At 37.6% G+C, this 13,241-nt stretch overlaps 1 long non-coding RNA gene across 2 annotated transcripts in view; it reads right to left on the bottom strand.

Moving 5' to 3' along the window:
* The window catches only part of LOC131859626 (uncharacterized), a 103,586-nt gene that overhangs the window by 26,241 nt on the left and 64,104 nt on the right, over positions 1-13,241 (bottom strand). The gene's annotated exons all lie outside the window — the stretch shown is intronic.

Genomic DNA, 13,241 nt, shown 5'->3' with positions numbered 1-13,241 from the left:
AAATGGGTTTTCGTCCAAATCCCCCAAATCTTCCAAAAGATGGCGTTCCTAGAAGTCCAAAGTTGTTGAAACCCTCATGCAAGTTGTCGATCTGAAAATAGAGGGGTAAGAATGAATGAAAATGTTATGGAAGTTACTTGTTATAACTCTCCAAGAAGTTCGATCCATGAGAGGGGCCACTTTTGGCCTTAAAAACTTAAAATTGAACTTGAGGATCTATTTTCTCATTGACAAAATGACCCCCTTTTGTAAGGACAATCATTTTGTAACCATATCCATTCCCATATTGTCAATGAAATCAAGGCACCCATGTGCATGTTCAATGTTAACCGAATTGAACTCTTTCCATATTGAACTGGAACCTAGAGAAACATCATAGGCTCCCAAAAACATGTCAATATAAGCAAATAAGTCTACATTTTTTTGGGACCTTTGGCTTGACTCTCCCTCTTGCCATGTGATATATGCTAATTCTTCAACAACAGTAGTAAGATCTAAAAGGAATTCTTCTTCGAATGCAGCCACAAATTGATCCAAAAGGAAAAAGAATGTTGAAGACAAATTTGATATCATTTCTTTGTCTTTCCATCCAAGGACCTAACAAAAAATCTCATCCACATGTCCTCATCTTCAAACTGATATTTTTCCATGAAATTTGAAAATGCAACATCTACATCCCTGTCCCAATGATCATACATGTTGACGTGTCTAAAGTCGCATTGCTAGGACTCTATCCGGCCAATGCAAAATAGAATGTTCTCGCCGAGTATCCTATCCTATCTTGTATAAGGAATCCCTAATGTTGTTTTAGTTGATCAAAGGGGACAACCTCAAGGTTCCAAATGTCAGTTCTTGACTGCAGGATAACTCAACGGTTGATGTGTTTTGCTAGGAGCACAAGGGGACTTACGTTTTGCAACAAGTTGGTCTGCATCTGATTCTCGAACTGGGAAATAAAAGTAAAAGAGAAGGGTTTAGAAAACCTAAAATTAAAAAGACTGGTACGCGGGTAGATGGATTCAAGATAATCAATCCCTAGTTGGCCAGACTAACTCACAACCTCGCAGGAACGATGCAATCTTCAAGGGAACTTGGAAGATTTTCAGACTGCAGGTGCATGGCTAAGCACCCAATTCTGGCGCAACTCAGACTGACACCTGCAATTGAACTAAACATAATTTTAAAAGCTCAAGCTAACCATACACAAGGATACACAATCAGCATATCCTCAATGTTATGAGCCTGAATCCATCAGATACCTGCACACCAAGAAGATCTATCTAAATTATTGAAGAAAACCATGCAAACAGAAGAAAACCAAGATAACAAACACCATTTGACTACCCTTACAACAATTTTTTGCAGCATTTCTATGCTACTCCTAAAATATAACTTTCTACAAAACTCTAACCTATTCTGACTGAAATCTAACAATCTAACTGTCTAACCTCCTACAAAAACTCTAACCCCCCTTTACAAAAGAAAGGCCTCTGCCTTTTATAGATTTTACAATTCAAACCGGTGGCCAAGATGGACTGCATCCAGGGGCCCTAATTTGCCTTCTAGAAACTGGCAACTTTAACCCATGCCAACTCAATTCTTAGTTATCCATCCAACCATAATTCCAACTACCTACAACTGTTTGGCTTTAATTCGGTCAATTTGGTAGCTAGACATAACTATCCACAACTAACCTGTGTTCCATTGTTTCAAAATATGTTGACCGAGACCCATAGGCAGTTTTTTTACAATAAACAATTTCAGTTCTTTAAACAAAATTTCTGGAATTAAATTGAGTTGTGCATTTCTGAGAATACACACACTCGTTGCATTTTGAATGCTCTTTGTCTTCAATCTTGTTTTCTGGTGGTCTGGTGATGGTGCGCTTCCCTGTGCTTCGTATTGCGTTTTATGGTGTGCTCTTCATTTGCAATGCCGGAGATCATCATTTTGATCTTGCGCTTTGCATTTTTGCTTCCCAGCGTGAATCATGATCATGTCTCCAATTTGTGTTTCAGGTTGCCATGAATTTGCAAACAATCAATTTCATCCGGAGTTAATCACTTTGAAAAAATAAATAAATTAAAAAATTATTAAATTTTCAAGGCGAGGTCGGGCTTTGGTTTGTTCACTCTTTAAAACAATAAAAAATTTCTTTCGCAAAATTAAGGATTTAAGATTAAAGGGCGCGAGTTTACTGGTGTTGATTTGTGCGATTTTGTTTTGTTTTAAATGCTTCCTCTTTTGACATCAAACTAAGGACTCTGATACATAATTAGCAAACTTTCTTTTTACAAAAATCGGCCACTTAACTTAAAAAAAAGACGTGACTTTGATTATAATCGCCCCAAGCACTATGAAATTCGGCCATTTTCATTAAAATGTGTGATTTAGTTCTTTGGCTTTCTTTTAAATTTCCTCACGAAATCGGAGAAATTCGGCCATTTTAGCCGAAATGTGCGATTTTTGGTTTGTTTTATTTCCCTTGAAAACACCTGAACTTCACTATTTTCGCCACCCTAAGAAAATTCGGGCTTTTGGAATGGATTGTGCGGTTTCTCCTTTCTTACAAATCTAAAAAAAAATGCTAAACTTTGTCATTTGATCTCTTTCGGCCTTAATGGGCCTTTTGCGAGATGTGAACTTTTGGTCTCTTTTCCTCTTTTCGACTTATTGAGCCGTTTTGCAAGCTTGCACCTTTTTCGGCTTAAATGACACTTTCGCATGATTTGGGAGATGTTGAATTTTGTCTCACATTTCGGCCTTGAAGGCCGATTTGTGAGCCTTTCTTTAATATTTCGTTCAAATGCCCTTTCATGGCAAATTCAGGCTACTAAGATAAAATGTCGGATCTTGTCCATTTTGGCATTTTCAGCCTATGGGAGGATTTTGTGAGTTGTTAGCCTTTTAACCTTTTTCGGCTTAGGAGATTATATTGGCGAACTCGGACTTTGGATTGAGCTACAAAGGCGTGAGACTTGCAAAGTTCGGCCTTCTTGATTAATATGCGAGAGGTCTTTAAAAGACCTCCTAGCAAAATTCAATGCTTAGCACTATACTGCAAACTCAGTCCTTTATGTGATTTTGGCAAAGTCGGTCTTTAATACATTTTTGCAAACTCTGGGGTTTAGTGACAAATTTGAATGCTTTACTGATTTTAAAAAAAGTCCAGCCTTTTGAACCCTTTTAGAAAGTCGGTCCCTCTTCACTCTATGCCAAACTCGGGCTTTGGAGAGAAAATGAAATACTCGCCTTCATTTAGCCGCTTGACCAAACTCGGCCGCTTGGAGCACATTGCAAACTCGGCCCCTGGGAAGAAAATGTAAATCCACCCTTTTGGCCAAACTCGGCCTCTTGAAGAAAAATGAAAGACTCTTTCCTCAGAAAAAATTCGGGCCTCTAGATCATTTTGCAAGCCAAGGAGAAAGTCGACCTTTTTAGCCGATTTGCAAGACTTGGTTCCTTTGTCTTATCTGAAGGTGGCTTGTATAGACCCCTCTTTCTCACCTTCAAACGGGCAAACAACAAAAATGGCAGTCCCCTGTCAAGCAAAGGGATGTGTGTGCAATATGCACAACAATACCCATCGAACCCTGGCATCAATAGGTAGATTGATGATCTCGTTATTTGTCTTCTATAATCAACCCAAGAAATTTTAAGCTAATCATAAATAGGATCGAGAGGGACAATATGAGATGAAGAAATTAGTTTTACTATAACAAAAAAGCATCTATGTGATTGTAAAACCTTGACTCTTTCTTCGCATTCCCTCTCAAGCTCCTCAAGATCTAACATCTCTAACTCCTTTTTAAGCATGGACATTTGCATGCCCGTTTGCAAATTTCTTCATGTGCTAGGTTGTAGAAACATCAAGCAGATTCATCCTTAGTTGTAGTTGCTTGATAAAGATTTCATGAAACGTGAAGAGCAGCAACAAAAATTCACTTCTTTGACAACAAAGTCACCACCTCACAACAATGAGGAAACCCTTGAAGTATATGACCTCCAAGGCACAAATATCGATTCTTGGTACAGCTACCAGTACAGTCTTCAAAATTATTCTTAACCCAAAACCCTAGTCACACCTCAAGCACAATTCTGTTTGACGTGAGTTGACGGTTATCAAGCTCACCCTAATAAAATGCAAACTATTTACTCCAATTAATAAAGGTTTTGAAAATAATCTTTTGCTCTTATTATCCCTGACAATGGCAGCAATCTATTTAGTCTCAAAATCATTGCTGCACTTTCTAAAGCAAAATCTCACTCACAAAGCTAGAGTTGTCAACATCTAAGTGAAACCAACTCTTCAACTGACTCCGCAGTAATTCAAAAAAACTCTACGAGAATGGGTTTTATCTCCTTCACTTTGAGCTTAGCTTAGACTCGGGAAGGTATTCCCAATAACATACCTTAACAAGTATTGAGGTCACACAGAATGGACAGCCAAACCTAACCCAGTGTCTAAGACCTATTGGTGTTTGTTTTATCATCTACCAAACATTAGAATAAGATACCCAAAGGTATTCTATCCTCTCATGATGAAAATCTCAAGGGGGACTTGCGCTAACAAGTGTCTTTCAAGCTTCTGGACTTTAGGTAGATTTATCAATTTTAGGTTCTCTCTTTTTTTTAGATTTTTGAGATTTAGACTTTCAAAAAGGGAAAAGGGGATAGGGTTTAGGAAAGCTGATCTAATCCTATGAATTCCGGATATGGTATTAACTGGGTGTTGTCGGGAAACCACACTTTTCTTCGCCACACTGAGGACAACTACACAAAGCGGATGCAATCTTCAACGGGTTGTGCTTATGATCGAAATGTTGGCATGCACAGAGGATAGGCTCAGACTAACTTTGCACAGTGAAATGGAAATCATCCATTCACCAAAAGTATGAGCAAAGATACACCGTCAATTAATACTTATCAAATCCTTCATTTAGTTCTAACAACATAAAAGCAAATCTAAATTTACTCTAACTAATGTGTTGAGGAAATTGAAACCATGCTAATTATTCAAACAACAGAGATTACAAAGCCTTAAGAGAAAGCGCACATGCAATATATTATTTGAAAATGACATTCACGCAACAATATGTCAAAAACCTCACACTCCAAATGAGAGGACGTAGCCTTATATAGTTTTTCAAAAATCAATGAATGGCCAAGATCAAACAAAGATCAAGGGCCCAGATTGAAAGTTACAAACCCTAATTAGGGTTTCCCAAAGCTCTATTAGTTTGAAAAAATGAGAAAGTGACAAGTGGCACAGCTATTATTGTCACTCAGATGAGTGTCCAGTTTCCCCTTTTACAGATTCAATGTATCTAGACACGATGAGCCTAACCTCTTCCATAGTGACACTTGCAAGTTGCTAATCTGGAAGTCGATGATGTCCACATCATCAGTACATGTGGCAAGGATGCCTTCCCACTCAACTACCTGGACAAGAAAGTTCTCGTCAATGAAGAAAAAACTTGCAATCCTTGAAAGATCACCCTTATCAATCATCCTCGAGTCTTTGAAAAAACTCGACTGAATTCTGGCTCTCAGGTTCTCTGCTTGCAAGTGTTTTTCTCGTATACTCTCTTTCTTCCAAATCTTTGATGCTACACGAAACACCTTACTCAAAAATTTTCTGACACTTTCCTCTATCTCAGAACACTTAATTTCGGATTTCTTCAGGACTTCAATCCTGGTGACCAAAGCATAATACTAGGTGTTAAAGTCATATCTATCCCCAACCTGTATGACACTTAAATCCACCAAACTTCATTTTGACAGACCTCGGATAACCTTCAATTGAGGAAGTATTTCATCTTGAATTTCTTCAACATCTTCCCAATTTGCAGCTAAGTCCCGAATTCGGCTGACCAATGAAGAGGCTGACTCATGTGTTGATACTAAATTTTCTAAAAGTATGTTAGCACATGTTGAAGCATATGAAATCCATTCCTTAGCCTGTGTGAATATGCCCTTCATGTCCTCGTAATCTTTCATTGACTCTTGTTGAAGAGGCTGCGGAGGGGTGACTAGTATCGCATGGTTGAGTGGCCTCGTTAGATAGAGAACATATTTCTTCCACTATTGATTCTCTTCCTCAACCTTCTTTCTTTTCTCCTTCTCCTAGGCTAGCCTTGCCTTGAGGGCGTTGCAAGAGTCGTCAAAGTACTGGACTTCTTGGTCCTGAGTAGGCTTACCCAACACTATAGTAGTAATCTTACAATCCTTTGGCACATTTATTTAAATTGTCCTAAACCCGGCACTATCCCTCTGAATCAAAGAGAATTTTTTGGCTGGCTTAGGTGGCTTGAGTATGACTGGTTCGTTCACCTTTGCCAAAAATGTTGTTGTATTCTCTTCAGAATGGGTTTCCTTAGGGACCTTAGCCCTTATCCTTTCCCTCAACCAATCAAGAATGGTCGACTTCTCCACAGTATTTTGATCAAATCCATCATCTGTCCTTCCTAGTCCAATAACTATACCATCAAGCAAAACTACTAGGGGCTCAGGCTCTTCAATTTCTGTGGCTGCATTTAAAACTTGTTCCGTGTCCGGACTTTGGACAGCTTCTCTCATTATTTCCTCGATCGAAGGAGAAGGCACTCTCACTTCATTATTTACCATATATGTGTCCATCTCTTGATCTTCAACTGCATTTTGGTCAGGCACAGCAAATGCGGCACTCAAAATGGAATGACCTTCATTGGACTCACGTCTCTCCCTGAGAACTTTCTTTCCCCTAGCCTTTCTACAACTTCAAACTAATTCCTTCCTTTTTCGGGACCCAACACTCTCTGGATTCTAAGAATTGCTTGCAGAGATACAAGGGTTGGAGGACAGAGAGTCATCTACTACCATTAAATAATAGGTCAGGGCCACACCTTTAGACTTCAATAGTTTCGTCCTCTCAGATGTCCACCACTTGGAGTATTCGACCACCAATCTCATGAGGTCTACCAGATCTGACTTCTCTCCTTCTGACCAATCGACCAAGGCAAGTGGCTCATTCACCATCTTCTCAAAGCCTCGTTGTTGAAGCTCAAGATTGTCTTCTACTTGATCAGCAACTCTGAATACTTTCGTTGCTCTTACCATGTTCAAGGGAATTCTTGACCAAAATCTCCTCCTGATTTCGAAACTATCGGTTGTGTTAGCCCAATAATCTTCCAAATCAACTCTGTGCTCAAATGTCATCCCTTCGACCCTTTTTGTCTCATGGAATGCATCAAAGTTCTTTCTTGCTTTGTACTGGTAGAAAGGGTACCAAGCCAGCTCTTTCTCTGCAGTGGCAGTGGCTTGTGAAGACGGGCACGTCTCAAGTCCATTTTCAATCGTGAGAGAGGAGGTTTCTGCCTTCTTTTGCTTATCTCTTTGAACTGTCATACAGCCCTCAAATTGCCTCACAACCTCTAATAGCACAACTCGGTTGGTAGGATAAGCTGGGAGCTTATAGGGAGATCCGGAAAACCCCTGAATTCTAATGTAAGTGAACTTCAGATATTGAATATACCAATATCCGAATCTACTTATGAAGTCCATAGACTCTTGAGAGAGTCTGTAATCCACCTTACAGTGTCCGTGTGATGTGCATCAATAATGTATCATTCACCCTCTTGAAATGGAACTTTTCTTCCATGTGAAGCTAGGGATAACAGTCTTAGACAGGAAACTGGTTTTCTTTGTTTCTCACTTCCCCTCTACAGGTGAGGCCTTAGTATTTGTAGGTTCTAGCCAGGGAATAGAACAAGTATGAGCTCATGAAAAAGGTCATATTCGCTTCCAAATTCTTCAACTGGTTGTCCAAGTTATCACTTATCATTCAAGCCCAATCTATCATCTTGTCTTCGTTCATTATTTCGTTTATGAAATAATACATCCAAGGCTCAAATGGAGCGCCTTGAAGATTACCCATTATCTTGTTCAACAAGACAATCATATCTCCAATATCCTCTTTGAAATATGCCCTCACCAAGCTCTTCCTATGTAGTTTGGAGGCACCCTTCCTTGGCTTATCCAGCCAGGAATGATTGACGATAGCGTCGTACTCCTCCAAATGATCTCGATACATGTGATCAGCTTCATCCTTGGTTACGTACACAACATTATGATATTCTGGAATTCTAAAGGCTTCCCTGGTGGCCTCATCGCTGATGTTTGCCAACACTCTTCCATCTGGTGCGACAATATCCCTACTGACAGTGTTGTAGTGCCTAGCGCACTCAGCTACCAACTTTGTGCACTGCATGGTAGGGAGAAAACCAGCAGCATGCATGATACCACTCCTCATCATCTTTCGCGCAGTCACGGTAGGCACAAGGTTATCTAAACCGAACATCCTCTTCTTGAACTTGTTGGCATTTGGCATTATAACAAACAATGGGAGATTGTTGGCATTTCAATAAGGATATTGAGAAGGTTGTTGATGATTATGGATATAACTGATTAGGGATGTTTGCTGTCTTGATATTATTATTTTGTCATTGATGTCAAGAAATTGATTTTCTAATTCAGTATGATGTTGCCATATCTTGAGAAGTATGATTTCAAGAGTATAAAGATGTCGGTAAAAGACACGGAAAGAATATGATGAATAAGGGGATGAATAAGGTATTCAATCGGCAACTATTACCGAGTCAGACAATGATGAGATCATTATGTTTAGATTGTTTTAACATCATACATATGTTGTAAATTGTAAGGTTAATACTATACTATGTTACCGAGCAAAGAACCTAGTCGGTAAACCCTAAGGTTATCACTATCGGTTAATGAAAGCGGAATGTCTACCGAGTGAAGTTTAGTATTTACCGAGTTGTTACCGAGTTGTAACTGAGCTCTAACAGAATACATTAAATGGTTACATGCATTATTTAATGAAGGAAGTTGATGAGCTAGAACTGATTAAATGATTGGTATGTCGTGCATGAAGTTTGTTAATGAATCTATGGCAAAGGAAAATCGGCATGAAGATCTACAACTTAGATTGAACCGTAATACCCTAGCACAAGTTCCAAGAAATGTATGCAAGTTCCAAGGCAAGGTAAAACATCTTTAGATCGAAGGATACATTGAACCTAATGAAAGTTTGAAGATCTGATGTCTATGATTGATCATGAGAAATGTGATCAAGGAGATTAAGCGGTTAGCTAATTGTTTATAAATAGGGAACTATTGATAAACAATGTATAGAAGCCTAGCAGATGGACAAGATTAGTTCTATGTCTAGATTGTATTGAGCAAATAGGAATCTGCTTTAGCATTTTAGATGTGAAGTTGCAAATAGATTTTTATTACTGTTATTTTGTGAAAGTGACAGAAAATCTCTTAACCGAGTGGACTTAACAGTCTTATTTGTAAAACCCTCTAGCAAGATAACATTCGGATTGACTGTTTGAAATCTTTTAACAAAGTCACTTCTAACAAGGTGAAGATCCTAACAGATTTGAGGGAGATCCCTTAACCGGTCACATCTAGCAATGTGTTTGTAATCTTTAACAGGATTTGCTTTTAACCGAGCATACTCTAGAAGAGTATATTTCTTAGTGGGTCCGAAATCCAACAGTGATTTTTCCCTATTTGGGTTTCCATGTTAAATCTGGTGTTATGAGGTTTATGATGTTTATATGCTTTTGAGTTTGCATGTTTAGCAGTTTTGGTTATATTACTGAAGTATATGTTACCGAGGTTAAATCTGATGTTTTTATAAAAGAGTAAGTTTGTATGATTCACCCCCCCCCCCCTTCTCATCTTGTTGGATATTGGATCTATACTTACATTAAGTATCAGAACTATCAATTGGTATCAGAGCTTTGGACTCCAAAAGAAAAGTTTAAAGGTACTTGAGGCAAAGATCCAAAGATGTATAAGAGGGATGCACCAAAGTTGAACAAGGCATGTTTCTCTACATGGCAGAAAAGGATGAAGCTGCACCTATCAGGAGTTGGAGAATATGTTGTATATTATTTGGAGAATGATTTCATCACACCGAGCACCTATCCATTGACAATGGAAGAGATAAAGGCCAAGCAAGAACATATCCAAGCAATGATTGAAATAACATCCACATTGACTGACTCAAAGTTTAATGATCTAGAAGGCTGCAATGATGCAAAGGCTATGTGGGATAAGCTCATATCAGTATATGGAGGAGATGAACTTGTTCAAAGAGCTAAAGTAGATAGTCTAAGAGGGCATCTTGAATCTATGAGGATGAATGAAGGTGAGAACATAACCCAGTACAGTACAAGACTAAAGGAGATTGTCAATCAAATCAAAGGAGCAGGTGGAACTATTGAAGAAAAGGATATAACAAGTAAGTTGTTAAGAACCCTTCTACCGACTTATGCAATCAGAGTCTCTGCAATCAATGAATTGAGGTTTGTACCCAATATGTCAGTTTCTTTAAATGCTACTATTGGTAAGCTACATGCATTTGAGTTAAGTAACTTTGATAACAGTGGATCTTCGGTAAATAAAGTTGAATTTGCATTTAGTTCTTTTCATCTTGATGAATCTAATGATTACAATGAAAGAAAGTATAAGTACTCTGAAAGAGATCACAATGGAGCAAGTGAAAGATTTCGTAAGAACATGGAAGAAATACACAAACTATATGAGGAAATCAGAAAGCAGGAAGAGTTTAAAGCACTATTAGCCAGAAGGTTACCGAGAAGCAAAGGTAAGTATAAAGGAAAACTACCTTTGAAATGTTTCAATTGTGATAAAATAGGGCATATGGCTTCTAACTGTCCTGACAAAGAATCTACTGAAAAAAGAGAGATTACCGAGATGACAGACAGAAAGACAATCATTACAGAGGACACCGAGACTTCAAAAGAAGAGATAGAAAGACATGCTTAATAGCTGATGAAGAACCCAATGATGATAAATCAGATGAAACTAATACAGAGGAAGTAGTTTATGTGGCTATCAAAGATGGATCAGATGAAGAAAGGTATGAAGAAAAAGCCCTAATATTTCATGTAAATACTAATGATTCCTAGATCATAGATAGTGGATGCTCACAACATTTGACAGGAGATAAATACAAGTTTGTTATGTTAGAATGATGGAGGCTATGTAAGATTTGGTAATGATGTACCATGTCCGGTGAAAGGTAAAGGATCTATAACACTTCTTGACAATGCAAGATGCAATGATGTTTATTGGGTTGAAGGTTTGAAATAAAATTTGTTAAGTGTAGCACAGCTAAACAATACAGGTTACCGAATAGAATTTCAGAAGGGAATTGTCAAAGTTCATGACAAAAATGGAAAGTTAGCTGCTACCGGGACACAAAAAAGGTAACACATTTCACCTTGACTCAACTCGGAATAAATGTTTGTATGGAAAGATAGATAATACCTGGTTATGGCATAAAAGGTTTTGTCATGTAAATTTTGATAATCTGATCAAAATAAGTAAGAAGCACCGAGTAAGAGGTCTACCGAGACTTGAAAAGCCTGAGAATGCTATGTGTCGAGGACGCCAGATGGGTAAGATGACAACATCAAGTTTTACAAGTAAGTCTTACACTTCTAAGGGAATTTTAGATTGTTTGCACACTGATCTTTGTGGTCCTATGAAAGTTCAAAGTTATTATGGTGATAAATATTTCATATTATTTGTGGATGACTATTCAAAGATGATGTCAGTAATGTTTTTAAAAGAAAAATCAGAAGTTTTTCAAATGTTTAAATGGTACAAGGCAAGAGTTGAAAATGAAACAGGAACACAACTGAAATGTCTTAGATCAGATAGAGGAGGAGAGTTCACATCTGATGAGTTCAACTTATTTTGCAATGATCATGGTATTAAAAGACAAGTCTCTACACTGAGAACTCCACAGCAGAATGGAATAGCTAAGAGAAGAAACAGATCTATTGTGGATTGTGCTAGAACACTGATGATTGAAAAGAAAGTGTCACAAACATTTTGGAGAGAAGCAATAAGCACAGCAGTTTACACCCTGAACCGAATACAACTGAAGAAAAGTACTTTGAAGACACCATAAGAAATCTGGTATGACAAGAAACCTAATGTAAGTTATTTTAAAATCTTTGGAAGTAGATGCTATGTACACAAAGATGATAGAAATGGCAAGTTTGATCAGAAAAGTGAAGAAGGAACATTTCTAGGTTATTCTTCTAGAAGCAAAGCATTTAAATGTCTTATCAAATCATCTAACAAAACAGTAGAAAGTACAAATGTGAAAATTGATGAATTTGCAGAAAGAAATGAAGAAGGAAATTCCAAAGAACCAGAAGATTATGATGAATTTGTTTATGTTCAACCGACAAGTTTTACCAAGAAAACTGTTGAAGAGAATATCCAGTTACCGAGTGATGAAGAAGATCATACAGAGCCTACCGAGCCTGTATTAGCCAAGTATGTCAGAAGACATCATGCACCAAGTCAGATTATAGGAGATAAGGATGATCCATGATGACAAGAAACAAACTGAGAAATAACACATGTCTGATATCTCAATTTGAACCGAGAATAGTGAAAGAGGCATTTAACAGTTTAAATTGGATAAATGCTATGACAGAAGAGATTGATCAAATCAAGAAGAATGACACATGGACACTAATCCCAAGACCGAAGGACAGAAATGTAATCGGTACAAAGTGGATTTTCAAAAACAAGCTAAATGAAAAAGGAGAAGTCATTCGGAACAAAGCAAGATTAGTTTGCAAAGGTTCTGCTCAAGAAGAAGGAATTTATAATAGTGAAACCTTTGCACCTGTTGCTAGACTTGAAAGAGTAAGAACATTGTTGGCCTATGTTGCTTTCAAGAACTTCAAGGTATATCAAATGGATATCAAATCTACATTTCTGAATGGAATATTAGAAGAAGAAGTTTTCATTGAACAACCTGAAGGATTTGTTGAAAACAATAATAAAGATCAGGCATGTAAATTGAACAACGCTTTATATGGTTTGAAAAAAGCACCAAGAGCATGGTATGAAAGATTGCACTCTTATTTGATTAAGATTGGTTTTATAAGGACAAGTGAGAACAGCAACATGTACATGAAGAATGATGAAAATGGAATACTGATCTCAGCCATATTTGTTGATGATATTATATTTTGTGGAAATGACTCTTTATGCAAGAACTTTGGAAATGAAATGAGCAAAGAATTTGAGATGTCATTAATCGATGAGATAAAGTATTTTATAGGTTTACAGATACTGCAAATGAAAAATGAGATTTTCATTACTCAATCCAAGTA

Source organism: Cryptomeria japonica, chromosome 10 (genome assembly GCF_030272615.1).
Source record: "Cryptomeria japonica chromosome 10, Sugi_1.0, whole genome shotgun sequence".
Taxonomy (NCBI): Eukaryota; Viridiplantae; Streptophyta; class Pinopsida; order Cupressales; family Cupressaceae; genus Cryptomeria; species Cryptomeria japonica.
This window is presented reverse-complemented; position numbering and strand designations above follow the sequence as displayed.